Raw genomic sequence first — 8723 nt, forward strand, 5'->3', positions numbered from 1 at the left:
CTCAGACATCTCTACCTGGGCTTGTTGTCATCTCCTCATTATTCTCAGATCTCAGATTTTATGAACCTTTTTGTTATCTCCATCCTGACCAGGGGTGGGGACAGAAAGAGGCTCCACTTCCCCTGGACACACCAGCATCTCCACTTTCTGGGTCTCTTACCCATAATCAGGGGCCTCTTTTCTGGCCTCTAGGCTCCAAGCCTGTTCTTTCACTGCTTATTCTTTGCAAATCTTTGCTAAAGTCTTCTCATTGCCTCTAGGGCTTCAACTCAGAAGCCAGGAAAAGTCTCATTTTTTTCTGTCATTCTGCCTCATTATCCCTCCTCTGAGGCAAAAGATGCCACATGCCAGATCTGCTGGAATGCAGAAAGGGCCACAGGATACACAACAAAACACTAGTTAACATTTCAAAATATCATCTCAGCACAGTGGTGGTATGTTCATCCCATAGTAGATGCCCAAAAATTCCTTGATCTTATTGAAGACAAATAGCTCCAGCATGTGTTGGATAAACCAGGCTGGAGGCAAAAAGCGTGAGTTTGCCTGGCTCTACCACTTACTCGCTGTGTGACCTTGTGCAAGTTACCTGCTCTTTCTGTGCTTCACTTTCCTCATATGTGAAATGGATATAGTAACAACTTTACAGAGTTGTTATGAGGGCTCAATAAAAAAGATATGGAAAACACAGAACAGCATGTGGCACAAAATAAGTCCTCAATACACAATAAGCATTATTACAGGGTATTAATGAGGTCTTTAGGCTCTGTTAGAACCTTGAAAATCTACTCAGGAACATGATTAAAAGTTTGCTCAAGGTTTGGGACAATGTCCTGACACTGTCTAGTGTATTGCCTGCTCTGTACTCTGTATTAATCTCTAATGGCTGTCAGCAGGAGATTAAAGCTGCCACTTTTTTTGGTCATATAACAGGCATTGTGGTTTGGTACAGAAAACAAGATCCCTCTGGGGACATACAACTTCATATTTACCAGCATTTATATAAAAGAAGGTGAAGTATTTATAATAAGAAATCAAATTGGTTTGCTAGCCAAATGCATAAACCATAGAATACCAAATAGAATGAGTATCAACAGAAAGAATCCATATCCTAGAGCTGGGCTATGCCTTAGAGGCGATCTCCTCACTTCTGTTTTGGAAAATCTGAGTCTCCCATGGGGGCAGGGGAGGAGCATGCCCAGCATCACTCTGGTGGATGGCAGAGCTGTATCTAGAACCAGGTGATCTCATTCTAGAGATCACATAGTCTAAGCTTCAGGGTCCTTCATCCATAAAATGGGCACATGGTACTAACTCCCAGTTATGGTTCTGCTTTCTTCCGGCCACCCTGCTTCTCCAGAACACATCAGCAAAGGCATGCCCTCTTCTTGCGCACACCATTTTCTCTGAATCTCTTGGTGCTTCCTTCTTCTGACAAACTGGGTGTGAAGAAACTCCAAGGCCCGGTGATTTTCCTCACTCTCTCAGAGCCTATGCCAGTCTCAGCAGAACACAGTGACCATGGGCTCTGGGGCAACTCACTCAACTTCTCTAAGTATTAAATCATTTCCTTTTTGAAAATGCATAATGCAACCTGACCTGCTGACTTCAAAGTGTAGTGAGGATCAGAATGTGATAATGTATGCCGAAGTGTCTGGCGATTACATGAACCCAAATAAGAAGCAGAATGGTTTGAACCCTACCTCGGATAGTTTGTCTCTGCCATGTATTTGAGATTGTAGCAATCAATATGTACCAGGACAGCTGGAGCCTGTTATAACAGCCTTGAGGACATGTATCTGGGACACCCAAATCACTAAATCCACAGTTTCTGACTCTGTTGGAAGAGCAATCAATGGCAGTAACCAAAGATCATGCTTTGGGGGCCTCTGTACAACTGCCTTCCAGAGTGTTCCTGTCCAATTGTGTGCTTCAATATTAGTGTTTCTTAACTGGTGACCCCGAAATGAGGGATGGATCCTATCCAGAAGATTTCCAGTTAGTCTCTTTGGAAGTGGGCCCTGGCTCGTTTCTAAAAATCTATGTGCTGTTTTTGAATACCTCTTCTTGGTCCCCTCAGGCCCACAAGGCCAGCACTCTCAAAGAGACCCTCAAGCTGCAACTGGCTCTCTCTCCATTAGACCGACTTCCAAATTGTATTTCAGTTGCTTGTTTAGAGTTTGGGGCTGTGAAATTAGAGCACGGTAGTAGGTTCAAGCATTTCCTCAAGGGTAACCTTGAAGTCCCCTGAACTTCTGAGTCTAAGGTGTCACCATAGAGAGAGTGATGCTGGTTATGACTGGGGGCTCGTTGTGGGTGTAGACATTGATTGGCACTCATTTAAAAAGGCATTAAAAAGCACAGAAGTAACAGATGCCCTGTGATGGTTAATATTCAGTGTCAACTTGGTTGGATTGAAAGATACAAAGTATTGTTCCTGGGTGTGTCTGTGAGGGTGTTGCCAAAGGAGATTAACATTTGAGTCAGTGGACTGGGAGAGGCAGACCCACCCTCAATCTGGGTGGGCACCATTTAATCAGCTGCTAGCAAGGCTAGGATAAAAGCAGGCAGAGGATCGTGGAAGGACTAGACTGGCTGAGTCTTCTGGCTTTCATCTTTCTTCTGTGCTGGATGCTTTCTGCCCTCAAACACTAGACTCCAAGCTCTTCGGCTTTTGGACTCTTTGACCTATACCGGTGGTTTGCCAGGAGCCCTTGGGCCTTCGGCCACAGACTGAAGGCTGCACTGTCAGCTTCCCTACTTTTGAGATTTTGGGACTTGGGCTGGCTTCCTTGCTCCTCAGCTTGCAGATGGCCTATTGTGGGACTTCACCTTGTAATCGTGTGAGTCAATACTCCTTAATAAACCCCCTTTCATATATATATCTGTCCTGTTAGCCCTGTCTCTCTAGAGAACCTTGACTAATACATGCTCATTATGAAAATCTTGAAAAATACAAGAAAGGACAAAGCTGAAAAGTAAAAATCATCCATAATCTCACATAGATCATCACTTTCTGATATTTTCTTAGAGTTCGTTTATGTTTAAAGCATGTGATATGGTTTGGATCTGTGTCCCTGCCCAAATCTCATGCTGAATTGTAATCCCCAGGGTTGGAGGTGGGGCCTGGTAGGAGGTGATTGGATCATGGGAGTGGTCCTTCATGAATGATTTAGCACCATCTCTTGGTACTGTTCTCCTGATAGTGAGTGAGTTATTATAAGATCTGGTTGTTTAAAAGTGTGTAGCACCGGGCTGGGCGGGGTAGCTCATGCCTGTAATCCCAGCACTTTGGGAGGCTGAGGCGGGTGGATCATGAGGTCAAGAGTTTGAGACCAGCCTGGCCAACATGGTGAAACCCCATCTCTACTAAGAATACAAAACTTAGCTGCGTGTGGTGGCACGTGCCTGTAGTCCCAGCTACTCGGGAGGATGAGGCAGGAGAACTGCGTGAACCCAGGAGGCAGAGGTTGCAATAAGCCAAGATCACGCCACTGCACTCCAGCCTGGGAAACAGAGCAAGCTCCGTCTCCGGGGGAAAAACGTGTGTAGTACCTCCCCTTCTCTGTCTTGCTCCAGCTCCTGCCCCTGCCATGTAAGACGTGTCTGCTCCTCCTTCACCTTCTGCCATGATTGTAAATTTCCTGAGCCCACCCTAGAAGCTGAGCAAGATGCAAGCATCATGCTTTCCGTACAGCCTACGGAACTGTGAGCCAGTTAAACCTCTTTTCTTTGTGAATTACCCAGTCTCAGGTATTTCTTTATAGCAATGTAAGAATGGACTAATCTAGCACATATGTGTATATACATTTTATATATATCAGTAGTGTGCTGTTAAATCAGCTCTTTTTAAAAAGTCCCTGGTTTATAGCACTTGCTGGTATCTGTGTTGTACATACTCTCACCATGGTGAATTTCAAGCAACCAACAGTTTAACACCTGACTTTCAAAATTCCTCAAGAATTAACAGATGGCTTTTGAGGGCCAGTAAGAATCAGCTCCAAACACCAATGGTTGACATTGTATCGTCTGTAGCTTTATACTCTAGTTTTTTTCATTTAATATTATGTTATAAGCTGTTTTGCAACCATTATTGTAATAAATGATTCAGGAAAGGGTCATCAGTGGATGCACTGGGGGAAGGTTGTTGGGGAAAAGATATTCACACCATTTCAAAGTGTCATCCTACAGCTAAGTTGTGAATTTCAACGAGTTAAAAGTGCCTTACATTGGAGAGGTCTGAAAAAAGTCACTTTATGTGATGGATACATTATATCATCATGAATAATGGAACAACTCGACATTATGGATGTCTTCATGTAATACAAGGGAAAGAACACAATATTGCCTAGGTGGTCTTTTTGCTAAAAACGTTTAACCCAAACATAGTTGTAAAGAAACAATCAGATACCCAGATTTTGAGACTTTTGACAAAATGAGCCTGAACTAAAAAAAAAAAAAGACTGGGGACTACTCTAGATTAAGGTGACTAAATAGATATGACAACCAAATGCAATACATCATCCTTGAATGGATTCTGGATTTCTTGTTTTAAAAAAGAAAAAGCCACATAAACAATTTGGGGATAACTGGAGAAAGTTGAATATGGACTTCGTATTAGATTATATTATTACATCAATATTGATGTCCGGAGTGTGATATGGTAATACAGTTACTGTAGGCTAAGGTGTTCCTTCTTAGGAAATGAGACGTGTTTGCAGTGCTTATAGGCGAAGTAACACAGTGTCTGCAGTTTACCTTCAAATGATTCTGCAAAAACAAAACAAAACCCAGCAACAACAAAACATACATTCAAATATCAATGAGAGGGGAGTGAGCAAGGATGTAGCAAATGTTAACAGTAAGTGAATCTAGGGGAAGGATATATTGGTATTCACATATGTATGATTCAACTTTCCTCTCAGTTTGAGGTTGTTTATTAATACTAAAAAGGGAAATTATTATGACAGTTTTATTTTAAAATATGGTTATTATAATGATACATATTATTCTGCCATAAAAATGTGCTACAATTTATTTAACCAAATCTATTGCTGGATTATAGATTTTTACTTTTATGAACTGTGAACATCCTTATAATTAAACCTTAGCACGCATTCATAATTGTTTCCTGTGTTGAACTTATTGTGCAGAAAGAGAATTTTTTTTAAATTTTTAAATGAAGGCTCTGATGAAATGAATTCCCATGCTTTAAACTTTACAAGAGACTGACTTATCAACTACATGCCAAGCTATCAATGTGACAGGAGAAGACATCTTCATGGCCTTCTTTAGAGGGTTCAGTGAAGAGTAAGGATGCATGTCAGAGAAATTAAGATGTTCTACACAAGGAGATTTGGAGAACTGTGGTTCTGGTGGCACCTTAGAAGTCCCAGGGTAGCTTGGAAACAATAATAGGCCTGGATCTTACCCCAGGATAGTTGAATCAGCGTCTCTGGGGGTGAGGCTCTGCACTGGTTTACTTTGTAAACTCCCCAGGGGCTCATGAGATACAGCCAGTGTTGAGAACAGCTGGTGTAGTAGGATTCAGAAAAAAATTATCCGACAGGTGGGAGGAAGCCAGGGTGATGGGAGGGAGACCAGAGAAGAGGCTAGGCAGCCCTAAAAAGAGACTGGAGAGAGAAAAAAGACATGATCAGGAGGGACCTGAGAATGTTATTTTGGGTGGGATATGATGTGACTGCCTTCTACTTCCCCTGGGGACCTGTGGTAAATTTATAATTACTCTTCAATGCTTTCGTAGTTGGGATTTTTGGCAGGGTGAGGGCGGAGGGGTGCTATTTAGACTTATCTCAAGGTGGGGACTGGGAGAGAGCAGGGGTGATCTAAGGAGGATTTGGCACCTTTCAGTTACATCAGTTCCCTGTGGGAGGCGGAGTTCACAGGGTTGCACACAGCAGCATCGTATTCTGTCTTGCTGCCTGCCCTTTGGGGCGCAAGTCCACCTAGTTGGCTCTGCTGGGTCATTCGCTCTCTTCTGGGCCAACCCATTGTTGAGGTCACAGAATTATAATAATTCTACTATTTTATTGTTAGATTTAAGAGATGCTCCTCTCTTGATCTGATTACAACACACCATGCTTTTCAAGGTTATATTGATTCAAAGCCAATAAAGGTAACTCAAACTACAACAGAAATCTCTCTTCAGGAGGGCTTATTTCAATCTTTTTTTCTCTACTCAAAGGGCACACTTGCTCACTGTGATGTTCTCCACCCTACAGTGTAAAAGACAGATAGGCTTCACATTTGGAAGATATACCAGGGAATTTTTTTTCTGTAACCTCACATTAGAAGTGAAATACCTGGGAATGTTAAGCAGTGATTTGTTTTGATGGTTTTTCACCTTCATTTTGCATCTACATCAAAAAGCTAAAGAATATCTTCTTTCTCCGTAAGTGTCTGCTAAGGCAGTTGCTGAGAGGTAAGAAACAGGGGTTTACTTGTAAGTTCTCTATCTATCTATCTATCTGTCTATCTATCTATCATCTATCTGTCTCTCTATCATCTATCTATCATCTGTCTATCTCTCTTCTTTTACCACAATTTCCTTTTTAGGACACCAGCGAAAAATAAGACATGTGAACTTCTTCAATGAAAGCATTACGTGTCTTTTATTTTCTTCCATAAAAAGGTGGTTATGATTCTTTCTTAAGAACAACATGCAGATGAAAGCTGAAATATATGGTTTTTAAAAATAAAAGACCATTTCAGCTAGTGCAACTTAAGAAAAAAAATACTGTATTATGTGGTCAACTTAGTCTTCCTTTTCTTTTTCTTCTTTTTGTGACAAGGTCTTGCTCTGTCACCCAGGCTAGAGTGCAGTGGCATGATGGCTCACTGCAGCCTCAATCTCCTGGGCTCAATGATCCTCCTGCCTTAGTCTCCTGAGTAGCTTGGACCATAGGCATGGTCTCAGATTCCTGACCTCATGCAATCCTCCTGCCTTGGCCTCCTAAAGTGCTGGGATTACAGGTGTGAGCCACTGTGCCCAGCTTCAGTCTTCCTTTTCTTGTTTGTTCAGAGATTAATAGGGAAAGCTGAGATGCATTTTCTACCTTATCAATTCTTAGGCAATTTATCATTTTATAATTAATTAGAACAAAGATAAAATACTATTTAAAAAATATATAGAAGATATTTCTACTCTGAAAGGATTTTGAAGGCTGCTTGCAACAATAATTCATTAAATCTAGGTCAGGGTCACACACTGAAATGCCCACGGGGACTGTGCAAGAAAAACAACTGAGCAAGTTTGACATTAAATGACCTCTGGAACTCTTGGTGCTAGAGGTGCAGTAGAGGGTACTGGAGACTGTGGAAAACTGGGAGGGATTAGCTGTGTCTAAAGGGGAAGTCACTTCTCAACTTCAACATAGCGTTTTGTTTTATTTATTTATTTATTTATTTTTATTTTTTATTTTTAGTTAAACAATCATTTTATTGCTTGAATACACAGGCAAATTTATGCGACCAGGGCAGAGGCTGTAGATGATTCATATTTCCAATTGGGAGGGAGGACTCTCTTGGTCTTATAATATCGAGCCAAACGGTGAATCCGGCTCTCTATCAGAATCAGACGGAATTTAGCATCCTTATCCTTTCTGTTCCTCTCAAGATGCTTTCGAACAGCAACTGCTTTCTTAATTAAATGGTAGAGATCTTCAGGAAGATCAGGAGCAAGTCCCTTAGACTTAATAATTCTTAAGATTTTATTGCCTGTCACAAAACGTACTTGTGCAACACCATGTGAATCTCTCAGGATCACACCAATTTGTGAAGGAGTCAGGCCCTTCTTGGCCAGTTTGTAAATCTGCTCCTTCACGTCGTCAGATGTCAACTTCAACCAAGTGGGGACGCTGCGTCGATAGGGCAAAGCCGACTGGGACAGGCCCTTCCCGGGAGCATGCATGCGACCCATGATGGTGGCGGTCAGACAGTGAAAGGACTGTTTTGTTTTATTTTAGTAAGAGGCCAGAATTTTGTATTTTTATGTGAAGTCTCTTAATCTGCAATTGTTGGTCTATAATTCAATAGTATGTGGGTCAAGAAAAACTGGTTTGGGGCAACGTTTCATTCTCAGGTTGCCAGTCTGATATACCTTATCAGGTAGGAAAAGTTGAAGTAGAGTGTTGGCAGAAGGGGGCGAATGCACAGGGCATTCTGGAAGAATATCTGGAGGGCTTGGTAAGGGACAGGATGCAAAGGGGAAGAAGAGCCTGAAGGCCTGGGAGGACTTAAGATCGTGGAGAACTTGCTTTGGTGAAAGGAGTGCGTGTGTGTGTATGTGTGTGTGTGTGTGTGTGTGTGTGTTGGGAGGGGATGTGTAGCCAGAGCAGGCAGGGAACCAGAAGAAAGTGAGTTCAATTTTAACAAGTTGCACTTGAGAGGTGATGACTGGGAATATAGAAGAGGAAAGAACAAGGAGAATGTAATGAACCTTGAACTCAATATGTGCCTACAGCATTACGGGGCTGCAATTGAGATATGATCAGATTTGGTGATTGCATTATCAAGGAGGCATTTGTCTGTACTCTGTCCTGCTCTCTGCACTCATCAGTGGATTGTGCTCTATTCTGGATATCACTTTTTAAAAATGCCCTTTTCTCTTAAATTACAGAAGCAATACGTGTATTATTGCAGAAAATTAAGAAAATGCTGAAAATTGAGAGGAGGAAAATTGCCTGTAATCCTAGCTCCTAAATAAC

The 8723-nt window shown here is 41.8% G+C and overlaps 1 pseudogene across 1 annotated transcript; it reads right to left on the minus strand.

Moving 5' to 3' along the window:
* Window positions 1–7435: 7435 nt before the first annotated feature.
* LOC105516221 lies at window positions 7436–7958 on the minus strand (annotated as a pseudogene). The gene has a single exon (XR_001002451.1). The product of XR_001002451.1 is annotated as a 40S ribosomal protein S13 pseudogene (transcript).
* Between the last annotated feature and the right edge of the window lie 765 nt (window positions 7959–8723).

This window comes from Colobus angolensis, unplaced genomic scaffold (genome assembly GCF_000951035.1).
Source record: "Colobus angolensis palliatus isolate OR3802 unplaced genomic scaffold, Cang.pa_1.0 Scaffold278, whole genome shotgun sequence".
In the NCBI taxonomy this organism is placed as follows: domain Eukaryota; kingdom Metazoa; phylum Chordata; class Mammalia; order Primates; family Cercopithecidae; genus Colobus; species Colobus angolensis.